This window comes from Schistocerca serialis, chromosome 2, assembly GCF_023864345.2.
Source record: "Schistocerca serialis cubense isolate TAMUIC-IGC-003099 chromosome 2, iqSchSeri2.2, whole genome shotgun sequence".
Taxonomy (NCBI): Eukaryota; Metazoa; Arthropoda; class Insecta; order Orthoptera; family Acrididae; genus Schistocerca; species Schistocerca serialis.
The window spans coordinates 699,917,002-699,944,280 of NC_064639.1; positions in this window are offsets into that span (position 1 = coordinate 699,917,002).

Sequence of the window (27,279 nt, forward strand, 5' to 3'; positions counted from 1 at the left end):
TTTTTTCTACCTCGATGTCTTTCATCATGAATTTCGTCACATTCCGCAATCCAACATGAATGTTTTTTACATTGATTTGCTGCGACCGTTTTTTCAGCAGGTTTCAAAATTGGTATTAGTTCCTCAAGATTATCCATTAATGTAGTACTTTGGGTGGTCTTGTGATGTTTGCCATTTCTGATTAAGTTATATAGGGCATACTTCCTTTTACCTTCAACTGCTCTCTGTCTTTTTTTCCTTAATGGTGTGAATTTGACCTTGATTTGGATCAAATAATAATCTGAAACTGGGTCTGTTTCTCTCAGTACTTTAACATTTCGAATTTCTTTGTGAAAGAATTTGTCCATACAGACATGGTCGAGCTGCCACTCTTCTCCTGTTCAGTCAGGAAGTTTCCAAGTCACAAGTTTGCTTGGTTTTCTTTTAAAATATTTGGATATAGAGATGAGCCCATGTGTTCTGCAAGTTTCAACGAGTCTTTGTTTGTTTCTATTTGTTTGTTTATGTAGAGCCCATCTTATGGTGATATATCTGCACTTCTTTTTCTTTCCCAGTTGAGAATTAAAATCCACTATTAAGATCTCTATGTTGCTTTTATTGACCTGCTTTACTGTCTGATCCAAAAAATTCTCAACTTTTTCTGCTTCTATCATTGATCTTCTTAGAAAATTTTTTTCGTTGGTAGGGGTATGGACCTTCATCATAGATCCTGATTGTGTTTATCCGAATGGTGTACAGTCTTTCTGAAATCTTTGTTCTGGTTTTCGATTTGAATTATATAATCTTGAGATTCAAATCAGTCTTCTGTTGTATTTGTCATTTATTGGACCTCCACTATAATGATGTTTTGTCTGTCCAATTCATTTGCGAGGTCTTTGAGATTTCCAGTTTTAAATGAAAAGTTTATGGTATATGTTGCAATCTAGTTAATGTGTTTATGTTTTATTTTGGCTCTGCATGCTTGTTGAGAGTTGGGTAATTTCAAATACACCAATTCATTTGAGTCTTGTAGTTGGCTACCCACCGAATCTAATGTAGCCTTCTTCTTTCTTACTGGGTTGGACAGTGAAAATTTTTCTCTAAAAGATCTCTTCACCTTTGACTGTCAGAAGCTATCAATCTCGAGTGGAGCAAGTTCTGTGTTACAACTACAATTGACAGCCTTGGAAGATATTAACTAGCCGCCACTAACATGTGGAATAGATGCTGCTGGGGTACCGCTACTGACATATGGAACCATCGTGCCCTTGGTACTAGTCTTAGTAGAGCATGGGTATTTTACTTCCTCGGTGCCCAACTTATCTGGTGAGCATTCCCCTATCCGCCACCTTGGGAGGCTCTTGGTAGGAGACTAGCAACTCCCCTGAAGCACATACTTAATATACGAATAAACAATAAAATGAGAAGAATTAAGTAACAATGTGTGATAACAACAGAAATGTTTTGGACAGAAATGTTTTGGACTTCAATCTGTAGTGAGCTAAACAAAAAGAGTGATGACTAATTGGAGAAGCTCACTGGTGACCAAACTGTTGATGCTGAACGACAATTCCATTCTCCACTTTGGCTGTTACAGACTCACTGTCTTTTATATCACACGAACAGCTAATTGCTACACCTGTAGTTTTAATTTTCCACAATTAGCCGTAAAATGTGCGTCTCTCATTTTAATATGCAACTGGTGGTTTAGTCAGTACGAGCTGAGAACCATGTTCCATGTGCACAACGGTTTAAGATAACGTTACTGATGCACATAATAATTTTTACCAGTCGCCTTCTTAACTTTACATGTACCCCATCCTTGTCAGCTCTTCGTATCGAATAACTACTAAACAACTTAATATTGGTTACTTTCATGCTGCTGTAGAATCATAGGAAATTGTGTGAGTCTAGATGATCAGGAACAGTTTCAGTGTAATTTTGTGTCTTCTCTTCGGCAGACTATACATTTTGAATCCATTTTTGGGCTCTGCTGTATGGAATACTGTCACAATTATTATGATTTTATCGACTGTAAGTATATCTTTTAGAATCCTGGAGTGATTCGGACTTACACTTCGTCCGAGTCTCGATGGAGTGAACACATCAGAGATACTCTGGCTCCAGGCGACTGCTATGGCTGGCGGCCGTGCGGGGCGCTGCCATCGCTGCGAGCACTTGAGGATGCGCCACCTTCTGACGAGGTTTACGGCAGACCAGCGATGGTAACCTGTCTCTTGTTAGACTCAGAAGCCTTAGATAGGTGCCATCCTGAAGCAGGGTTTAGATACTACCCGATGTACGTTTGTGATTTGGAACTTTCCCTTGGATGGCTGTACATGCTTTAGACGACTTAACTATGGTCTGGAATTGCGTTAACTAATAGTTCACCTCGTGATCCCTGCTGTATTTTATCTCCGCGACTGTCAGATTTGTCTTGGCGGTCTTTTGTGTACCATCAGTGTGAGTTATCATAAACTGTGTTTCTCCCTATTCAGAGTGGGATGAAAAATTTAATTTACATTTTTGAAGTTAAATGTTCGTAGAGGAAGTTTTCTCCATCGTGTGACGTCCTCTTCTTGTAAGTTTCTTACTTTAATAGCCGGTTCATATACATAACTGCTTTTAAAGATGATTTTGGACCACACAGTGGCCACAGGACCATAAAAAAAGCTATTCTTTCTACAAAAGTACACTAATTATCGACAATATTGGTTGATGGGAGCAATCTTCTGAATTTATTTACTTCTGTAAGTGTGTAATCCTTGTTAGTAGCCCTCTGAAGCTACAGGTACATACAATGCTTAAAAGTGTAAGACAAATCATGAGGTACATGTTTTGTGGGAAACACAATTAAACAAATGTAGGATTCTGAAATGAACCTCCAAGATCAATTGAATTTTGTGATGATAGATATCCACTAATTGGGAATACTCATCACTCTCTCACTCACTAATACTTGCAGAATCACATGAATCATAACAACATTAATATAATCCAAAATAACTTTTTCCTGATTCAAGTTACATAGTGCGCATTTTACTTATTTTTCATTATGGTAATGCAGAAGTTATTTGCTGTAGTTTATGTAGTGGTAACTAAAAGCGAATAAGGACAAGTGGCAAGTGATGTACTTAATATTAGCATCATCTCTATTAAATTTTAAAACTGGAAACTGATTTTGACCTTAACATATTTGATGTGATAGTATTTTTGAATATATTGTCTAACTGTTTTGTGTAACAACAGACACTGGCACTGATCTCGGCTACCTAAATATTTTGCGCTGTCATTCACATGCAACTACTAATACCTCATACAAAGTTAAGATACGCTGTAGTAATAGCTGAAGTAGTTGAATCTGTTGTAACGTTTTCAGTGAAAGGTCAGAGGAAACTGTAGAATAGGAAGGAAACTACAATATCCCTGTGGCTTTGGATGGCAGTTGACAGAAGAGAGGGCATATCTCAAAATATTAAGTTACCTTTGCCACCCACAGTGAAGTTGCAAGGTAGTGGACTGACAGAATTGTGATACTAGTAAAATAAATAAGTGAATAAGTAAATACCAACAAAAAAATAACATGAAGAATCAAGTTATGAATTGGATGCAGCTACTGCTACAAAAGATTTTAGCTGATCTAAGACAGAGAGAGGTACGAGATACCCATTGTTTTCAGGGGGTAGTTACAGTGAAGCTTACAGCTGTGTTCTGGTTCTAATCCTTGTGGAGAATATAAAATTTGCAAATTTGCCGATCTGTTTTGGTCACACACAAAAGCGAATGAGCATTAGGAAACTGGGACAAGCAGTGAAACGTAATAAACCGTCTGATGAGAAAACACTGAAATGTAAGCCACCAAGTAAATCAACGGAAAAAATCTGTAGCCACGAATCAGAAACAATATCTCCAGTCGGGAATATCATTCCCCTGGCTGTCAACAGATTAAAACCCAAATCACGGTAATCACCCAGTATGACCACAAATGTGGCGTAAATACACAGCAGCTAAAACAAGTGGTACAGTATTAGTACTGGGACGCTTCATTCCTCTGGCTGTGATTAGGTTAATGCCAACTCGATCTACCACAAAATCCAAATGAATAGTTCTATGATCTTATATGTACTCCCGTACCATAAAAACGAACTTTGGACGTGAAAATACTGATGATGCAAAGTTAATGCTCAATTATAGTACTTTATTTTCTATTCCCTCCATGAACAAATCCGAATTTGTCACTAGAAGAGCACTGAAGGAAAGACAATAACGAGAACAAGATAGTCCAGGCGAAGTTTCCTCTTTTTGCTGTATAGTTCTAAGTATAGCCATCAGTTATAAGAGTTTAGGGACATGAAAGGGAAGCAGTGGTTGGGAAGGGAGTGATACAGGGTTGTAGCCTCTCCCCGATGTTATTCAACCTGTATATTGAGCAAGCAGTGAAGGAAACAAAAGAAAAATTCGGAGTAAAAATCCATGGAGAAGAAATGAACATCTTGAGGTTCGCCAATGACATTGTAATTCTGTCAGAGACAGCAAAGGACTTGGAAGAGCAGTTGAACGGAATGGATAGCGTCTTGAAAGGAGGATATAAGATGAACATCAACAAAAGCAAAACGAGGATAATGGAATGTAGTCGAACTAAGTCGGGAGATGCTGGGGGTATTAGATTAAGAAATGAGACACTTAAAGTATTAAAGGAGTTTTGCTATTTGAGGAGCAAAATAACTGATGATGGTCGAAGTAGAGAGGATATAAAATGTAGACTGGCAATGGCAAGGAAAGCATTTCTGAAGAAGAGAAATTTGTTAAGATATAGATTTAAGTGTCAGGAAGTCATTTCTGAAAGTATTTGTATGGAGTGTAGCCATGTATGGACGTGAAACAGGGACGATAAATAGTTTGGAAAGGAAGAGAATAGAAGCTTTCGAAATGTGGTGCTACAGAAGAATGCTGAAGATTAGATGGGTAGATCACGTAACTAATGAGGAGGTATTGAATAGGAATGGGGAGAGGAGAAGTTTGTGGCACAACTTGACTAGAAGAAGGGATCGATTGGTAGGACATGTTCTGAGGCATCAACGGATCACCAATTTAGCATTGGAGGGCAGCGTGGAGGGTAAAAATCGTAGAGGGAGACCAAGGGATGAATACACCAAGCAGATTCAGAAGGATGTAGGTTGCAGTAGGTACTGGGAGATGAAGGAGCTTGCACAGGATAGAGTAGCATGGAGAGCTGCATCAAACCAGTCTCAGGACTGAAGACCACAACAACAAACAGCAAGGTCTAAAAGGGCACTGACGGTTGATGTCTCCTTGGAAACGGAAGATAATGCACGTATGGCGTGGCGTGCCTGCTCTCCCAACTCCAATCCTATAGCGTATATCCATATGCAGTAGGGAGACGGGGTGCTTCACGTCAGCATCCACCAACCACTCTCCAAGACTTCGTGCAGCTCTGCAAGAAGGGTGTGCGTTATTGCCTCAACAAGGGATTGATGACATCATTCGGAGCTGCCAAACTGACCACACTGATCAGTTGTCAGAATGTGTGTGCAAACCCGTTAAGTAGGAGAAAACGAAGAACCTTTTTGTCTACCGTTATGAATGTTCTGTATTCTTTATATTGTGTTTCTACGTTACGGTCACCTGGTTATATTGTTTTGTGGCAAAATACGCGCAACCTTCTAATATTTCGATTTGATGCTTTAATTTTGGACACCAGTATATTTTTTGTCTAAGAAATGTTCTTCTTTATTGTTTCTTTCGGTTTCGTACTTCCATCTGTGAACCATTAATTCCGACCTGGAAAACAGTTCTAGGGGTAAACAGAGATGCAGCAGGGGGTGAAACTATTATGAGTAACTTAATAAAGCAGAATAAAGATCAAGAACAAGAACAAGAACAAGAAATACCAAATTATAGTTTTTTTAAATGAAAAAGTGCTTTTACGGAATTACAGCGAGCTATCTATGGGAAACAGCCTTTCTGATGTGAAATGCTTTTTATGTCCTGAGAACAGTGTAAGAAAATATACTTCATCCTGATCACCATATCTGTAATACGGATTAAATTGTTTTCAGTCCAGTCCAAGAACAGTGAAGTGTTTCCACTTAAAGAACACATCAGTCCAGTGCCATTACTTCAGTCAAACTGGGGTTGCTGTCCATTTGCAGTGTATGTATGTCCACACTTGCCATTTCACCCTCTTATGTTAGGAAAACTGCCCACTATATAAGTAGGGTGAAGAGGTGGCTTGCACCCCAAGAACCATTATATATGATGACGTTGATGACGTCATCCAAAATGGCGCCTTTGATGTCATCTGATGACGTCAAGTAAAATGCCAACTTTTGGCGAGAATACTGAATTTTGGTGAGAAGGTAGGTCAATTGGGTTACCTCCACTAACCTAACCCCATACGTTCCCCTCCCCAGAAAATGTAAGGAAGTAAAATTCCATCAGAACAATGCAACACACCACGGTTACCTCCACTAACCTAACAAAATGGTGGGAAAAAAGGGCACTTGGACTACCTTCACTAACCTAAGTCAATTGACGACAACCTCTTCCTAGGGATTTGAGGGAAAATTGAATTTTGGCGGCAAAGAAAGGCCGATAGGGCTATCTCTATTAACATAAGGAAATGGCAGGAAAATAGGTCATTTTGGCTGCCTCCACTAACATAAATCATCCGACCACCACCTCTTCATAGAAAATGGCGGGAACTCGGCCTATGCTGGACATAAGTGATTATTTTGCATTCATTCAGTATTTGTTTAAACAATTTGGGGCAGTACAGAAATCCAGTGCGTTCACCATGAGGTCTGGAGTCCAACTGACCTAGTACACAGTACCACCACAAGAGGGTACTCTTGTCCACTCTGGGACATAATCCTAGATGGCAGTCTGGGGAGGGGGAAAATGTGGTGATACAGTGTGTTCGCCATAAGGTTCAGGCCTAGTACACAGTACTGCCACCAGAGGGTGGTGTCGTTGCTTACATGACGTTATCCAAGATGGCAGTCTGGTGGTGGAGAGGAAGGGTATCATAACAGGAAATTCAGGGGTACATTGTCTGTTTATAAAAAAAATCCATTTGAGGGGGTTGAATTTCTCTTGCTCATCATTCTCTGCTGTTTGGAAACATGTAGATCCTGTAAAAAGTAATTACATGGAGCAATCATGTTGCATAACCTAATGTTTGGCACTGTACTTTGTGTGTCTTAACTTAATGTTTGACCCTTTGTCAGCACATAACCTATTGTACTGTTAAGTGGTGTTCCGTGACACCCCTAATTCGTTAAACTATTGTATCCCCTTTGATACCAAAATAAGTAATTAGTTATGTTCTCCCACCATTTTATAGTACACTTTTCGAATTTCACATGCTTTTTAACACCATACTGGCACATTCTTCTTCGTCACCCACCCCTAAAACTACTGTACTCCTTTCTAGAATAAAATTACGCAAATACACCTAGTGTTCTGCACTTAACCTGCTGCTCTGCTCCATTTCACCCACTCAAGCACACCCTCCTCTTATGTATTGTACTGCTAACAACACGTTGACATACAAAATTTATGCAAATTAATTAAACAGATATTTTTCACATATATGGATTAGTCCTTTTTAATTCGAAGCATCCTAATGGAAATCGATGGAATAAACGTTTCAACAAAAGATCGCTACCACTCCCATCATTGGACACCCGCCGCCGCCACCACCAATGTCGCCACTGCTGCAACTGGCCACCACCCTGCTCCAGATGCGGCCGCCACAGCAGGGCTCTGGCATCCATGGGGTGCCCGGCCTCAGCTTAGTGGATTAGGGTTGCAGCAACCAAGCTGCTTGAAGTGGCCCAGTTCTGCAGTGTCTCCTCCTCTGGCCTCACATCCTTGCTGATCATATGAGGTACAACACACACCCCTGTCCACCTTGCCACAGAACTCCATTGCACACTCACACTGATCCCATATACAAAACGCCTCTTGGCAGCACATAGGTCTACCAATGCTGACACTATACCTGTGGATACTGATGTCACAGATCGCGCTATAGAAATCTGTGTGAGAGTAGCACAGGTGGCTTTCTCCATAGCGATCCTATCGAGACATACGAGATGCGTCCAGCCATGTTTAGCTTTTATGATGTCTCAGCTTGTCTGCATGGAAATTCTTGTCCTAACACAACCTGTGTACGAAAATAGTGCAGAATAACACTGAATGAATTCCTCCTGATGGTTCTAATGTGGCACCCCATCCATCATGTCTTAACCTACCTGTTTTGTATATACACTAACGTTCACACCTCCATGTAGAGAGTCCTATATCCCAGCAAAAAGGATGCCTTGTGAATGAATGGGGGATTATGATTGGCTCTTATCGACTTTGCCCACCTAATTACAGATGCCGCCGGTGTGGAAGCACCATCACCGATTTTTTTTTCTTTCTGCAGATGAGACTTTCAGCTGTAAAAAACTATTTTATACAAACAGCCATACTGCACCCACAATTAAAACTTGCAAAATGCCCTACAATTTGTCAAATATGGAAATACTCTTACTCAATTACACTGCTATCTGAATGCGCACAGGAGCTCAAATATTAGAAGGTGAAACTGATCTACAACCCAGCAATATATCACTGCATACCATGTCGATGTAGTAAACATAGAATTCATATCCTTCACCATACAAAATCGCCAGTTTTACATCATTTGTACATATACCGTGAACACAGACAGCATAAGCACATGCACCACAGGTATAATCGCCGCACTAGATATTTCCCAGGAGGTCTGGTCGTTATCTAATCCCAATACATGACCACAGCGTCCATATTGGATCGAAGTCACTCTCAGAACTGTTTTGCAAAGACTGACTTGTTTTCCCCTCAGCACAAATGCGTTACTGTTTCTGGTCCAGACCTGCTTGCTTTCTCGCTTTCCTACACACGTCTCCCGACCCTGCAATTACAAGAACATATCAAACGTCACTTGGTTTGCTAGAATGTCATACAATTTTCTCGGTACTTCTCGATATCAAACACATATCAGTATTGCTTGCATAGCTTTACTGCTCATGCGATGTAATTCCGGATATAGAGACTGGAAGTTATTTCTCTAGAAACTCGAAGCTTTAGCTAGGTGGAGCATTCTGTAAACCATAGAGTAAATAGAAACTTATCCCATCTGTGAAGACCTTTACGTGAAAACCTCGACAAAAAAAATTAGAGTAAAGTAATATTCCCACTCGTAAAACCGATGTCAATGATGTAACAGATTCCAAATCACCCCTATAATTTTCAAAGTAAAATAACATGGTTCTCATACGTAGAGAACCACCCAACACGTCTTCCACCTGGTAGATGCACACAACACAATCGATGTTCTCTCAACAAAATAAAGACGCGAAATGTGAAGAACTAGTCAACTGAACAATTTACATGGGCGGGAATAATGGTCGAGTGCAAACACACATCCGTATTGAAACTTCTTAGGTTTTCACGCGGTCACAAAAGCTGTCCAACACATACTAACTATTAGTACGCTATTTAGCCATCTAGAGGACTACACAGTATCGTCAGCTACATTCCTACACTCCAACAGGGTTGCCATTTGGACAGCTCGTACCGTTAATAAGAAACGTGAACAATTCCCGTCACTGGCGCTACATGCCAAGCATGTTTAGGCAGAATCATCCTAGAAAACCTGTCACATATATCTTTTATCATTGTACTTACAATTAAATTTCATGATCGCAGTCTCTACCGAACGACATTCGACAATGAGCGAAGTATCGGAAATACACCCTGTTGATGGCTGTGGGCCTGGTAATAGAAATATATGTACCATACTTATGACATTACATACTCTTCCGTCTGCTGTCTCAGTATTCCACGTCAATTTCACACCTTCCTTTGCACATGTCTGAACACAAACACATACTTTATGAGCCTGATGCTCAAGGCATACCTATCACACATCTCCTACTACTAAGTATAATACCTCATCAATAACTGATTCTCAGTGATACGAAATAATACTGATCGAAAATGAACCATTTGTGGGCATGTCTCGTAAGTCTGTCTTGCGAGTGGACCACTGCGTCTTACAAAGAGAGGCATATCGTCTTACAAACCATCAGAAGCGGCCGTGGTTCTACAGTTGCGCACAAGTATCCGTCTTAAAAGCTATACTCGCTTTATAAATCGAACGGCATTATTTACGAATGAATTGGTTTTTCCAGATGAATACCAAGATGGTGATTGTAGGAGTGAATATTATCAGACCAGCAGTCCGGTTACAAGTAGCTGACGATGCAACCTCATGATAAAATCGCTGAATTTTGAAAGTGATTCGACTAAGGAACATGGTATCAAACTGGTATTTGCAACTCCCTCAAGCCACTACATATTTCTCCAGTATTCGTAACGTATTCTGTCTCGATACCATGTCAGAGGATCGGTGATATATCCACTGAGTCATAGGCGATGACTGATTGAGAAGGATCACAAACGGTAGTAGATTTTGTGCTGATTGACGTCGTAAGAGGTGAACACTAGCTTTTCAAGTCTCTAGTGTCATGCTATCCGCTAGAAAATATGTCTATGATTTGGAATCAAGTCCCTCCATTCAAGCACATACCTGGGTTGGATCCTTCGGAGGAGTGATTTAATGATTATAGCCACTAGTTAATCATATTTCTGACACTTCCATATCTCGAAACGAGTCACCTCTCTCTAACCGATCTGCTACAGTAAAATTGCAGCCACGTTTTAGGTAGTAGATGTGCATCATCCAACAGCCCTCTCAGACGCTGCTCTACCACCCCTGCAGCTTTGCGCATGTGATCTTTCCAATGTAATTCGGAACTGAGTAGTAGTCGGATGAAACTATGTCTACCACCATCTACATACCGTGTAGAAACAGGCTATGCTGCATTACTGCAACAGGACCGTATTTTGACCATTCTATGGAAACGGGAACTGAGAAAAGGACGAGGATTTTTGCTATTGTCCTGTGGTGCACCCCCAAACTACATACAAGTACTACTGATCATCGTACATTCACATCTATCTCCTCAACAGGCTATCTTCGGTATTCTGTACTATCCATCAGAGAAAAATTACGAACTATAAAAGCTTAACTAACTTCATTCGATAGAGAACTAGATAAGATTATTACCGCATCTCTCTCCTCCCATATATCGAAAACAGATACTGATTGTGTGCAGGCATCGAGGACATGTGACAATCGTATTAAATATACAGGTATTGATCAACTGCACAGACCAGTTTAAAGTTTCATCACCTGTCCTGTAGGAGGATGATCGGATCCCGCAGACTATATTGTAGACAAGGGGCGCCCCCTGTGGCCCTGTCTTGTGGTTTGAAACATGTTTTTCTGCTCTAACACACTTTGTACATTGCCAAACATTTTGTTTTTCTGCCACGAGGTCTGTGTCATGTTCTAAATTGACAATAAGACGTTCTGATCCACGACCACTCGCAAACAACAAGGACATCGCTCCTAAGTACCGTTATCCAAGACGCCACACTGTGAAGTGATTGACGTCATTCAAGACGGTTGCTGTGATGTCAGCTGATGACACAATTGACATCATTCATTAAGACGTTCTGATCCAGTGTCTCCCACAGACAACAAGGACACGACGCCAAAGTACAATCATCCAACATGTCACACTGTGATGCGATTGAAGTCATTCAAGGTGGCTGCAGTGACGTCAGAAGGTGACGCGAGTACTGTTACCCAACATGGCTGCAAAGTCCACACCCAGCTGCCAACCCCCCTGGAGGGAAGTTAGAAGTTTGAAGGGAAGACACATGCATATACACAGACATACAGAAAACAGAGCAAACGTTTTTTCAAGTGTGGAGGTGACTAGATACAATGAAGTACAGGGCTATACTACCTCCCCTGATCAGTGCATTTGGGCTAGGTGTTGCAGCTGTACTACATTTACAATTATTTTTAGAACACAGAACCAGAGGTTATGTCATGACTGCATGGATTGAACTGACATAAAACCGATAGAATTGTGAAAAATGACGAGGGGATAGGTATAGATTCACTGAATATACACAAAAATGCGGGGGAATTGAGGAAATACTTGCATATCTTCTGGATGGCGTTGAGCAATTTGTACAAGGGGAAAAAGTATGCGGCGCCAAGAGGAATCAATGAAAACATCGACATGGAAGCGAAGGGAATCAGAGAGGCTGATGATGCATTCTAGAGAGGGAGTATTTGCTCTAGGTCAATTCTTTCACACATCTGTCAGGATGCATCCGTCACGTGACATAGCCTGCGTTCGACTCGTATACAGCCACGTGTTCTGCATGTGATTTAAAGCACTGTCTACTTGCGATCGTTAAGGGTAAATGTGTCGATCATCAAAGGACTTCCATCTCATGTGTGACGAAACGTGACATGTTACTCTAAGCGAACTATGATTTTTGTGATGTCCTCCATCCTCCTGTCGCATCTTGGGTGTGAAATCGAGACTTCAGCTTCATAAATAAGTTAGCGTAAGGTGCTTGTGAGGCAGTGAAATCCCTGTGTATAGATTTGCCTGACAGATGTGCTGTTTACAGTGTTAGTGAAAGAATTGTTTGTGAAAGAATTTGTCCACACAGACATGGCCGGCTGTCACTCTCCTCCTGTTCAGTCAGGAAGTTTCCGAGTCACAAGTTTGCTTGGTTTTCTTTTAAAATATTTGGATATAGAGATGAGCCCATGTGTTCTGCAAGTTTCAACGAGTCTTTGTTTGTTTCTATTTGTTTGTTTATGTAGAGCCCATTTTATGGTGATATATCTGCACTTCTTTTTCTTTTCCAGTTGAGAATTAAAATCCCCTATTAAGATCTCTATGTTGCTTTTATTGACCTGCTTTACTGTCTGATACAAAAAAAAGTTCAACTTTTTCTACTTCTACCATTGATCTTGTTAGAAAATTTTTTTCGTTGGCAGGGGTATGGACCTTCATCATAGGTCTTGATTGTGTTTATCCGAGTGGTGTGCAGCCTTTCTGAACTCTTTGTTCTGGTTTTCCATTATAAATTATATAATCTTGAGATTCAAATCAGTCTTCTGTTGTATTTGTCATTTATTGGACCTCCACTATAATGATGTTTTGTCTGTCCAATTCATTTGCGAGGTCTTTGAGCTTTCCAGTTTTAAATGAAAAGTTTATGGTATATGTTGCAATCTAGTTAATGTGTTTATGTTTTATTTTGGCTCTGCATGCTTGTTGAGAGTTGGGTAATTTCAAATCCAACAATTCATTTGAGTCTTGTAGTTGGCTACCCACCGAATCTGATATAGCCTTCTTCTTTCTTACTGGGTTGGACAGTGAAAATTTTTCTCTAAAAGATCTCTTCACCTTTGACTGTCAGAAGCTATCAATCTCGAGTGGAGCAAGTTCTGTGTTACAACTACAATTGACAGCCTTGGAAGATATTAACTAGCCGCCACTAACATGTGGAATAGATGCTGCTGGGGTACCGCTACTGACATATGGAACCATCGTGCCCTTGGTACTAGTCTTAGTAGAGCATGGGTATTTTACTTCCTCGGTGCCCAACTTATCTGGTGAGCATTCCCCTATCCGCCACCTTGGGAGGCTCTTGGTAGGAGACTAGCAACTCCCCTGAAGCACATACTTAATATACGAATAAACAATAAAATGAGAAGAATTAAGTAACAATGTGTGATAACAACAGAAATGTTTTGGACAGAAGTGTACGCTTCAATCAGTAGTGAGCTAAACAAAAAGAGTGATGACTAATTGGAGAAGCTCACTGGTGACCAAATTGTTGATGCTGAACAACAATTCCATTCTCCACTTTGGCTGTTACAGACTCACTGTCTTTTATATCACACGAACAGCTAATTGCTACACCTGTAGTTTTAATTTTCCACAATTAGTCGTAAAATGTGCGTCTCTCATTTTAATATGCAACTGGTGGTTTAGTCAGTACGAGCTGAGAACCATGTTCCATGTGCACAACGACTTAAGATAACGTTACTGATGCATATAATAATTTTTACCAGTCGCCTTCTTAACTTTACATGTACCCCATCCTTGTCAGCTCTTCATATCGAATAACTACTAAACAACTTAATATTGGTTACTTTCATGCTGCTGTAGAATCGTAGGAAATTGTGTGAGTCTAGATGATCAGGAACAGTTTCAGTGTAATTTTGTGTCTTCTCTTCGGCAGACTATACATTTTGAATCCATTTTTAGGCTCTGCTGTATGGAATACTGTCACAATTATTATGATTTTATCGACTGTAAGTATATCTTTTAGAATCCTGGGGTGATTCGGACTTACACTTCGTCCGAGTCTCGATGGAGAGAACACATCAGAGATACTCTGGCTCCAGGCGACTGCTATGGCTGGCGGCCGTGCGGGGCGCTGCCATCGCTGCGAGCACTTGAGGATGCGCCACCTTCTGACGAGGTTTACGGCAGACCAGCGATGGTAACCTGTCTCTTGTTAGACTCAGAAGCCTTAGATAGGTGCCATCCTGAAGCAGGGTTTAGATACTGCCCGATGTACGTTTCTGATTTGGAACTTTTCCTTGGATGGCTGTACATGCTTTAGACGACTTAACTATGGTCTGGAATTGCGTTGTCTAATAGTTCACCTCGTGATCCGTGCTGTATTTTATTTCCGCGACTGTCAGATTTGTCTTGGCGGTCTTTTGTGTACCATCAGTGTGAGTTATCATAAACTGTGTTTCTCCCTATTCAGAGTGGGATGAAAAATTTTATTTACGTTTTTGAAGCTAAATGTGTGCAATCCTTGTTAGTAGCCCTCTGAAGCTACAGGTACATAAAATGCTTAAAAGTGTAAGACAAATCATGAGGTACAAGTTTTGTGGGAAACACAATTAAACAAATGTTGGATTCTGAAATGAACCTCCAAGATCAATTGAATTTTGTGATGATAGATATCCACTAATTGGGAATACTCATCACTCTCTCACTCACTAATACTTGCAGAATCACATGAATCATAACAACATTAATATAATCCAAAATAACTTTTTCCTGATTCAAGTTACATAGTGCGCATTTTACTTATTTTTCATTATGGTAATGCAGAAGTTATTTGCTGTAGTTTATGTAGTGGTAACTAAAAGCGAATAAGGATAAGTGGCAAGAGATGTATTTAATATTAGCATCATCTCTATTAATTTTTAAAACTGAAAACTGATTTTGAACTTAACATATTTGATGTGATAGTATTTTTGAATCCATTGTCTAACTGTTTTATGTAACAACAGACACTGGCACTGATCTCGGCTACCTAAATATTTTGCGCTGTCATTCACATGCAACTACTAATACCTCATACAGAGTTAAGATACGCTGTAGTAATAGCTGAAGTAGTTGAATCTGTTGTAACGTTTTCAGTGAAAGGTCAGAGGAAACTGTAGAATAGAAAGGAAACTACAATATCCCTGTGGCTTTGGACGGCAGTTGACAGAAGAGAGGGCATATCTCAAAATATTAAGTTACCTTTGCCACCCACAGTGAAGTTGCAAGGTAGTGGACTGACAGAATTGTGATACTAGTAAAATAAATAAGTGAATAAGTAAATACCAACAAAAAAATAACATGAAGAATCAAGTTATGAATTGGATGCAGCTACTGCTACAAAAGATTTTAGCTGATCTAAGACAGAGAGAGGTGCGAGATACCCATTGTTTTCATGGGGTAGTTACGGTGAAGCTTACAGCTGTGTTCTGGTTCTAATCCTTGTGGAGAATATAAAATTTGCAAATTTGCCGATCAGTTTTGGTCACACACAAAAGCGAATGAGCATTAGGAAACTGGGACAAGCAGTGAAACGTAATAAACCGTCTGATGAGAAAACACTGAAATGTAAGCCACCAATTAAATCAACGGAAAAAAACTGTAGCCACGAATCAGAAACAATATCTCCAATCGGGAATATCATTCCCCTGGCTGTCAACAGATTAAAACCCAAATCACGGTAATCGCCCAGTATGACCACAAATGTGGCGTAAATACACAGCAGCTAAAATAAGTGGTACAGTATTAGTACTGGGACGCTTCATTCCTCTGGCTGTGATTAGGTTAATGCCAACTTGATCTACCACAAAACCCAAATGAATAGTTCTATATTCTTATATGTACTCCCGTACCATAAAAACGAACTTTGGACGTGAAAATACTGATGATGCAAAGTTAATGCTCAATTATAGTACTTTATTTTCTATTCCCTCCATGAACAAATCCGAATTTGTCACTAGAAGAGCACTGAAGGAAAGACAATAACGAGAAGAAGATAGTCCAGGAGAAGTTTCCTGTTTTTGCTGTATAGCTCTAAGTATAGCCATCAGTTATAAGAGTTTAGGGGCATGAAAGGGAAGCAGTGGTTGGGAAGGGAGTGAGACAGGGTTGTAGCCTCTCCCCGATGTTATTCAATCTGTATATTGAGCAAGCAGTGAAGGAAACAAAAGAAAAATTCGGAGAAAAAATCCATGGAGAAGAAATGAAAACCTTGAGGTTCGCCAATGACATTGTAATTCTGTCAGAGACAGCAAAGGACTTGGAAGAGCAGTTGAACGGAATGGATAGCGTCTTGAAAGGAGGATATAAGATGAACATCAACAAAAGCAAAACGAGGATAATGAAATGTAGTCGAACTATGTCGGGAGATGCTGGGGGTATTAGATTAAGAAATGAGACACTTGAAGTATTAAAGGAGTTTTGCTATTTGGGGAGCATAATAACTGATGATGGTCGAAGTAGAGAGGATATAAAATGTAGACTGGCAATGGCAAGGAAAGCGTTTCTGAAAAAGAGAAATTTGTTAACATATAGATTTAAGTGTCAGGAAGTCATTTCTGAAAGTATTTGTATGGAGTGTAGCCATGTATGGACGTGAAACAGGGACGATAAATAGTTTGGAAAGGAAGAGAATAGAACCTTTCGAAATGTGGTGCTACAGAAGAATGCTGCAAATTAGATGGGTAGATCACATAACTAATGAGGAGGTATTGAATAGGAATGGGGAGAGGAGAAGTTTGTGGCACAACTTGACTAGAAGAAGGGATCGATTGGTAGGACATGTTCTGAGGCATCAACGGATCACCAATGTAGCATTGGAGGGCAGCGTGGAGGGAGACCAAAGGATGAATACACCAAGCAGATTCAGAAGGATGTAGGTTGCAGTACGTACTGGGAGATGAAGGAGCTTGCACAGGATAGAGTAGCATGGAGAGCTGCATCAAACCAGTCTCAGGACTGAAGACCACAACAACAAACAACAAGGTCTAAAATGGCACTGACGGTTGATGTCTCCTTGGAAACGGAAGATAATGCACGTATGGTGTGACGTGCCTGCTCTCCCAACTCCAATCCTATAGCGTATATCCATATGCAGTAGGGAGACGGGGTGCTTCACGTCAGCATCCGCCAACCACTCTCCAAGACTTCGTGCAGCTCTGCAAGAAGAGTGTGCGTTATTGCCTCAACAAGGGATTGATGACATCATTCGGAGCTGCCAAACTGACCACACTGATCAGTTGTCAGAATGTGTGTGCAAACCCGTTAAGTAGGAGAAAACGAAGAACCTTTTTGTCTACCGTTATGGATGTTCTGTATTCTTTATATTGTTTCTACGTTACGGTCACCTGGTTATATTGTTTTGTGGCAAAATACGCGCAACCCTCTAACATTTCGATTTGATGCTTTAATTTTGGACACCAGTATATTTTTTGTCTAAGAAATGTTCTTCTTTATTGTTTCTTTCGGTTTCGTACTTCCATCTGTGAACCATTAATTCCGACCTGGAAAACAGTTCTAGGGAAAAACAGAGATGCAGCAGGGGGTGAAACTATTATGAGTAACATAGTAAAGCACAATAAAGATCAAGAACAAGAACAAGAACAAGAAATACCAAATTATAGTTTTTTTAAATGAAAAAGTGGTTTTACGGAATTACTGTGAGCTATCTATGGGAAACAGCCTTATAGTTGGAAGAGTGGAACAAAATTCCGCATCGTTGTAACAAACTGCCAGAGATGGCGGACAAAGACAGCACACAAATATAAATCTTAAGAAGCCTACATCAGTGCTAGAGGACAAAAGTTTAACAAGATCATCTTAGACAAGTTTCTGATGTGAAATGCTTTTTATGTCCTGAGAACAGTGTAAGAAAATATACTTCATCCTGATAACCATATCTGTAATATGGATTAAATTGTTTTCAGTCCAGTCCAAGAACAGTGAAGTGTTTGCACTTAAAGAACACATCAGTCCAGTGCCATTACTTCGGTCAAATTGGGGTTGCTCTCCATTTGCAGTGTATGTATGTCCACACTTGCCATTTCACCCTCTTATGTTAGAAAAACTGCCCACTATATAAGTAGGGTGAAGAGGTGGCTGGTCTACCGTAACTTCCTTCGCCGTCGGCGTTGTCGTGGTTACCGTGAGACACCGTTATACCAAGAGGAAAGGCGTGTCGATCTTAGAGCATGAGATATGATGACCTTAAGCCATAGACAACACCCAACGGTCACGGTAGCACCTGATTCCAGAATAGCTGCAGTAGTTAAGATCTATGAACTATCCCCTGTTGACCAGGTCCCCAAAACTTAACTCGTAACGAGATCCCTTCAAAGCAAATTGTCATAACGATCGTCTATAAAGGCTTCGTACAACGATAATGAATGTTACGGTTTATTGAATAATAACAGATACGACCAAACTGTCTCGTCTCTTCTGCTTTATTTAACATAACTTCGTTCACAGTTTCATTTCACATTCACCACTCATTCACCGTAACCCTTTGATGAACAGTTTTGGTTGCTTAACACCAACAGTCAATGATAATGATACAGCTTTTCTCCTTTTTATAAATTGAAGCCCGCTCTCTGTGATATAATAAAAAAAACGGTCTCAATAACGCGTGCCTCGTGAGACGCGAATAGACTTATCCTGGAATTGACCGCCCTGTAGGTGTACTCAATTTAATGACCACACTTCACTGTCGGCTATTTCGCGTAACTGAATGTTCATTTGTTAATCTGATTATACACTGTAGCTATTTAAAATTCGCCCCTATATTTTTCACAACGCACAATTAGCACTTCGTTACTTGTTTTCTTTTTTTTTCGTCTAAGAGTAAACGGAAAAAAAAGACGCCGTATCATCGGCTTAGTCGATATAAAGCAAAACACCTTAATATGCCCAATTTTACCTCTTCTTATAGGATCGGCTACCTTACTCATTAATTTATTACATATTATTTCCAATAACGCTAAACAGGTATCGCCGTTATATTTTAATTGTATTCAAAAGCATGTTACTACTATTATGACCGACCAAATCATAACAAATCGCGAGGCGTGCGTTTTTAACGATAACTTTACGCTATTCAAGTTCCGTTACAGCTGTCTTGATTCGTAATGTTACACGGCCCCCCAGGCTGTGATGTCTTGAAGAGGGTTCCAGACAGAACACGCTTTTTTTTTTTGTGCACTGTGACAGGAGAGGGTATTTGTTTCGGCGAATACACTCACTCTCAGATTCACTCAACAAGTCAGTACATACATTCTACAATATTTAAGTTGAGTTAATGGGCCTAGACAAAATGCCCTTAACTAAATTCCACATTTGTTTATAGGTTGTCTTAGAAGCACTTCGCACTAATCACTTCATATTCGCACCACATTTTTTTTTCTTGGATGAAGCCCTCAGTTCTTCAACCGACTGTGCAAGGCAGGGATCACAGCCGGGTTCGACGATTGGCATCCTAGGCCAAAACCCTTATCAGGCCACTTGTTTAGCCAGAGAGGATTTGGTCCTTTTCTTTTCCTCTTAATTCCACTTTTAAATCATCCATCCTCGCTGTTCGGTGAGAGGATAAATCGTATTTCAGCGTCGTCATTGTTGCTGATACCAAGAAGGTATCTCATGGAAATCGTCGGTACATTCTTTAATTTTCTTTGTAAGTTAGTATAAGTACGTATTTATCCATTGGTGCTTTTATTTAGTCCACTGAGTGTAGTCTTGGTAACATTCAGTGTTTCTTGAATCTATATTTTGCTCATTATTGATAATACTTCTTCAGGTCTATGTGAGGGAACAAGCCTTTAATTACATCAGTATCACAATCTGCCAGGCGGTAGCTCCCTTCATGAGGTATTTTCATTAATTTATATGGACCTGTATATAAATATTGCCATTTCTTATTCAGTCTTCTCCTGGTTGATGCTTTTGGGTGATTTCTCAATAAAATTTCTTCCCCTACATCATATGTGACTACTTTATTCACATTTTTATCAAAACGGGTTTTTCTCAATTGTGCTTGATGCTTCAGGTTTTTGTAGACCTTCTTCACCATATCTTTTTTCTTGGTAACCTTTTGTTCTATCGCAGGTAATTTCTTCATCCATTCTGGCACAATACTTTCACCAAATACTATTTGGTTAGGTGAATAACCTGTCGATAAGTGTGGTAAGTCATTATACACTTTCTCAAATTCATAAATCCAATCGGTCCATTTATAATGTTGTTTGGGTATGTACGTCCGTAAAAATCGGTTCAACTCTCGGAAGATTCTTACAACCGGATTTCCACAAGGGTAAAATCTTGAGATGTAAATGTGCTGGATTCCTTGTTCTTTCATAGTGTCTCTCCATACTTTGCTTGTATAATAAGCAGCTTTGTCTGTCAAGATCATTATAGGTTTGCCAAGCTCAGTTACACTCCTGGAAATGGAAAAAAGAACACATTGACACCGGTGTGTCAGACCCACCATACTTGCTCCGGACACTGCGAGAGGGCTGTACTAGCAATGATCGCACACACGCACGGCACAGCGGACACACCAGGAACCGCGGTGTTGGCCATCGAATGGCGCTAGCTGCGCAGCATTTGTGCACCGTCGCCGTCAGTGTCAGCCAGTTTGCCGTGGCATACGGAGCTCCATCGCAGTCTTTAACACTGGTAGCATGCCGCGACAGCGTGGACGTGAACCGTATGTGCAGTTGACGGACTTTGAGCGAGGGCGTATAGTGGGCATGCGGGAGGTCGGGTGGACGTACCGCCGAATTGCTCAACACGTGGGGCGTGAGGTCTCCACAGTACATCGATGTTGTCGCCAGTGGTCGGCGGAAGGTGCACGTGCCCGTGGACCTGGGACCGGACCGCAGCGACGCACGGATGCACGCCAAGACCGTAGGATCATCCGCAGTGCCGTAGGGGACCGCACCGCCACTTCCCAGCAAATTAGGGACAATGTTGCTCCTGGGGTATCGGCGAGGACCATTCGCAACCGTCTCCATGAAGCTGGGCTACGGTCCTGCACACCGTTAGGCCCTCTTCCGCTCACGCCCCAACATCGTGCAGCCCGCCTCCAGTGGTGTCGCGACAGGCGTGAATGGAGGGACGAATGGAGACGTGTCGTCTTCAGCGATGAGAGTCGCTTCTGCCTTGGTGCCAATGATGGTCGTATGCGTGTTTGGCGCCGTGCAGGTGAGCGCCACAATCAGGACTGCATACGACTGAGGCACACAGGGCCAACACCCGGCATCATGGTGTGGGGAGCGATCTCCTACACTGGCCGTACCCCACTGGTGATCGTCGAGGGGACACTGAATATTGCTCGGTACATCCAAACCGTCATCGAACCCATCGTTCTACCATTCCTAGACTGGCAAGGGAACTTGCTGTTCCAACAGGACAATGCACGTCCGCATGTATCCCGTGCCACCCAACGTGCTCTAGAAGGTGTAAGTCAACTAGCCTGGCCAGCAAGATCTCCGGATCTGTCCCCCATTGAGCATGTTTGGGACTGGATGAAGCGTCGTCTCACGCGGTCTGCACGTCCAGCACGAACGCTGGTCCAACTGAGGCGCCAGGTGGAAATGGCATGGCAAGCCGTTCCACAGGACTACATCCAGCATCTCTACGATCGTCTCCATGGGAGAATAGCAGCCTGCATTGCTGCGAAAGGTGGATATACACTGTACTAGTGCCGACATTGTGCATGCTCTGTTGCCTGTGTCTACGTGCCTGTGGTTCTGTCAGTGTGATCATGTGATGTATCTGACCCCAGGAATGTGTCAATAAAGTTTCCCCTTCCTGGGACAATGAATTCACGGTGTTCTTATTTCAATTTCCAGGAGTGTATATAGTTGTTGATAAATTTGCGTAACATGGGTGGAACGTGGAGATTTTTCAAAGGATATAATTTCACATATTTTGAAAGGAGATCATAAAAAGCCAATACATATTTGAACCGTCCACGTGTCATGGGACATGGCCCACAGACATCACATGACACCAACATTAAAGGTTGTTGTGGGATGATAGGATGTAATTCTATCTTCCGATAATAGTTTATGGGTTTCGCCTTCTGACATATTTTGCACTTCTTAATAATATTTGTAGCTATACGTCCCAAATTTGGATGATAACAGTATTGTGCTATTTTGGCTGTACATTTAGCGGAACCAAAATGCCCCCAATTCAAGTGAGTGTACCATACTAGTTATTCTAAATATTTATTTGGAACACAAACTTTCAAACATCTTCTTCATCCTTCCTCCGATACAATATTCCGGATTTTAATTGATACTGTTCTTGAGAGTGACTTAGCGTTTTGCTTTCAACAGCATGCCTAATGGCTTTCCACGACTTGTCACCTTCTTGCAGTTGTGGAAGACTTCGAGATAGCTGTGAAATCTGCCTCTCACAATATTGCCTTGATAAATTCATGACTTTAAAGTCAATAGTCCGTTCTTCACAATCGTCGTCATTCTTTCTTTTCAGTAGTCTTGAAAGAGCATCGGCTATGATGTTGTCTTTCCGTCTGATGTATTTGAGCGTAATATCATATTCTTGCAGTAGCAAGGCGCACCGGGTTAAACGTGAATCTAACATCCTTCCTGTTAAAATAAAAGAGAAAGCTTTGTGATCGCAGAATACAATGATCTTCTTTCCATATACAAAATAGCGAAACTTTCTAAGGGACCAGACCACGGCCAGTACTTCCAATTCAGTAGTACAATATGCACGTTCACAGCTAGAGAGTGTTCTGCTGGCAAACCCAATTATCTTGATGGTACTGATATCTTCTGGATTGTCCATCTGGAAAAGAGTGGCACCCAATCCTGTTTCAGAAGCATCCGCAGAAATATAAAAATCTTGATCAAGTCTCGGATGATGTAACAGTGGAGCATTAGTCAAAGCATTGCGGATGTTATCAAAAGCTTGCGTGCATTCGGAATTCCACTCCCACATGACATTTTTTCTTAACAGCCGTAACAAACAGTCTTGGCTTCCTAACTGATTGGGTAAAAATCGTCGAAAAAATGAAACTAAGCCGATAAATGACTTTAATTCCGTTCTATTCTTTGGATAAGCACATCTGTTAATCGCGTCCATCTTTTTAGGATTTGGTTTTATCCCTTCAGGAGTGATTATATGTCCAAGAAATTTCAATTGGTTATGAGCAAACTTGGATTTGCTCAAATTTACAGTAACTCCGTACTCCAAACATTTCGCAAAAACTCTTCTTAATAAGTCCAAATGTTCCTCCCAAGTTTCAGAAGCAATTAGCAAATCATCCACATATAAAGTAACTTCATTCAAAAGGTCTCTGCCCAGTATGGTATCTAATACCGATATGAAAACACCACCGCTTATTTTCAACCCAAATGGCATGACAGTAAACTGGTAACTTCGGCCCAGAAAAACGAATGCAGTATATTTTCTAGATTCTTTCGATATTCTAGTTTGCCAATATGAACTACGCATATCCAAAGAAGTTAAGAAGCGGGCACCATAAAACTTTTGTACTAACTCTTCTAGGTTCTCCGGTCGCGTTTGTACAGGTATAATGATCTTATTGATCTCTCTGGCATCCAACACCAATCTGGGTTTAATTACCGCCACAAGAGGGTTACAATATTCAGAATCTGAGGGCTCAATAATACCCCATTCTAACATTTTATTGATTTCCTTTCTGACTACTTCTTTCTTTGTCCATGGGATAGAATAGGAAGTACGACAAAAGGGTTTATGTGCATACGTCTTTATATGGTATTCAAAGTCTTTTATAATACCCGGACGTTTACTAAAAATTGACTGATATGCTTCCAACAAGTAGTACAGTTCATCCCTTTGGATAACAGATAAATATTCTGATTCTAACACCTTTTCCTGCAATGACATCTTATCCATCATTTCTTCAGAACATTCAATCATACACATTTTCATCATCAATACTGACATATTTTACCATTAGATTCATACACAATTGATTTGGAATTACTCGGCCCTTTCTCAGGGTGGTTGTCAAAACATTACCATTGGAATTAAATATACATTCACCTTTCTCTAAATTAATGATTGCACCGGTCTCACATAAGAAATCCAAACCCCAGATAGATGGTACTATCATTTTAGGAACAACCAGGTATGTACTTTCTATTTGATCCCCCTGTATTGTAACGTCAACACGTACCTGTTTCACAACTTTTTGCATTGTTGCGCTGAACGCGCCAGACACGGTACATCCTGTGATAGGAAAAGTGGGCATTTTTACCCCTCGGCTTATCTGTTTTAAACAGTCCAACGTCATGACACTAATAGTTGCTCCAGTATCAATTAATATTTCAACATCAACATTATTTATACTTGTTGGAATTATTGCCTGTAAAATTTGTCCGCATTTATTAGAAACTTAAGGTTTTTCTTCAATTAACTCATTCCTTATATCCTGATAATTATTGTACCTTAATACTCTCACTTCAAATTGATGCCTGCCTTCCTTCTCCGTTCCAGTCATCCTAGGAAGGCATTTGGTGACTAGTATATTAGTTTAATCTATCTCGCTGAGTCATCAGTGGGGGTTCATGAACTTCCACAATCCGTACAGTATGATCCGAGTTATGGTATTCACCCCGTCGCACATTGGAGGCTCCTTCGCCCATTGGTATAACTCCTTGTGCTGGATGAGGACTCGAGGCATTTGTTCCATCCTGCCGATGAATATTATGCTTCGAATTATCTTCCCAAGGTCGAATGCAATTGGGTTCATCACTTGGGTACCTGTTACTCTTATTAATATCACTACTATGCACATTCGCGTCACCATATCGAGGTTTACCTCTAGCACAGTAAGTATATCTTCTATATTTACTATAATCATTGTTTTTATTGAAACCATAGGATGAAGATTGTCCACGCTCCTGTGATGCGGGTTTGACCTGGTTTTCGGTATTATTATTATCATACATTAAATTATTATTATAATTATTCGTATTACTGTGAGTGTGAGTCGACATTTGATTACTACTCATTTGTCTTGTGTCTTCCATAATCATATCTATAGAGTCAATCACCAACAAGAATTGTTCTACGTTGTGGTCAGGAACATTTATTAACTTTTCACGTATATTTATGGGCAACCTTCCCTTCAAAATTTTGATCACTTCCTTGTGAGAAATTGGATGACTTCAATAACGTGTCTTATTTATGTACTTTTCAAAATATTGCCTTAAAGTACTCCTTTTACTGTTAAAATACTCAGGTTGGTAAACCTCTTTTCTAATTTCTCTTGTTTACTCGACGACCAGTATTTAGCCAAAAAAAGTTGTTCAAACTCAGCGCAAGTATGGCAACTTTCACTTACTTCGGCGGCCCATAATGCGGCTTCTCCGGTAATTTTGGATACTATAAATTGAAGTCGGTCGTGTTCTGACCAGCTACGCAGAAATATTCTTTTGAAATTATTGATAAAGATTTTCGGATGCAGGTTGTTCTTTTCAGTGGAGAATGTTGGGAATTGTCTACTTTTAAAAATGCTGTTCTCCACCTTTAAAGAAGACAAATATCCTCGCTGACCAAAAGAATCATCATCTTTACCAACCGAATCATCAACTTCCCAATGCAAATTTTCACCACAATTGTACTTCGCATTATCACATGTTCGGTTGTTTTTCGACCTATTCTCCGAACGTTCGTCCTCTGTCAACAAATTTTGTGATGACTTTCGTTCTAACTCCGCCAATTTATGATTGGTTTCCTTTTGCCATTTAGATAACTCATCAACTATTTTCTCTTTTATTTTCTGAATTTCGCTAGTGAAGAGCTTAATTAATTCATCATTTCTACTTAGGTGCTCATTGATATTTTCATTTGGCTGGGATCCAATAGTAGTCTTAACCTTGTCTACAATTTCATTTCCTTTTATTTCTATCCATTCAGTTAGATCTTCGTCAAGTCTTTTAGTTTGATCTACTAAATACTGGTCAATCCCCTTACGAGCATCAGACTCAAACTCGACTATTTATTTCGAAAGCTCTTCTATCTGTGCGCTAGCATTGAAACAGCAGCTTTCACACTTAACCATCCTATTGGACAGGCCATCATAACTCTTCGAAACTACCTCATATTTCTTTTCTACGTCATGAAGTTTTCCCATTAAATTATTATATTGCCTTTCTAAGGTGTTAGAAAAAACTACATCTAGTTCTCCATATTTCGCATTTAATTGAGTCTCCCAGTCCGCCTTTAACTCTTTCTTAGTATTTTCCAGTTTATAATCAAAGGTGTTCAGTTTGCTTTCCAAAGAATCCATTTTAACTGCTAATGAACCAAATTTGGCCTCAAATTTTTCATTTAACTTTTGATTGTCCTCTTTTAATTGCTTATTATCTTTTTCTAGTGAACCAAGTCTTCCATTCATTACACCCATTTGAGTATTTATTGATACCAGCATATCAAACATTTTTTGATTAATATTTCCATTTTGAGGATAAACTTGCTGATCTACTTCCGAAACCTCAAGATCTTTATGTTCTCCCACGCTGCTTACCTTACTTATCATTGTATTTTAATCTCCTAACGGCTCTAAATCAATAACTGTATTATTATCTGTACATGTCTCCTGTCCCACATTGAGCTCATGGGATGCATCATCCCTTTCCTCTTCACTTTCCTCTCTCTCTCTACTCATTACTCTACTCAACTGCACATTATCATGTATTCTTTTCGTTCGTTTTGACATGATTATTCACTACCAAGACATACACTTATTTTCACTATGTATTTATATATATTTATCTACTGAAATCACAAGTCTCAACTTGCCTTTTTTTATAATTATACAGTTATTTTAATCATACCTGGTAGAATCGCTCACTTTTAGCGATTATTGAAGAATACCTCTTTCATTGGACAGACTCACTGGCAGCTACAGTATTTTCCAACTCTAGGATTCGTC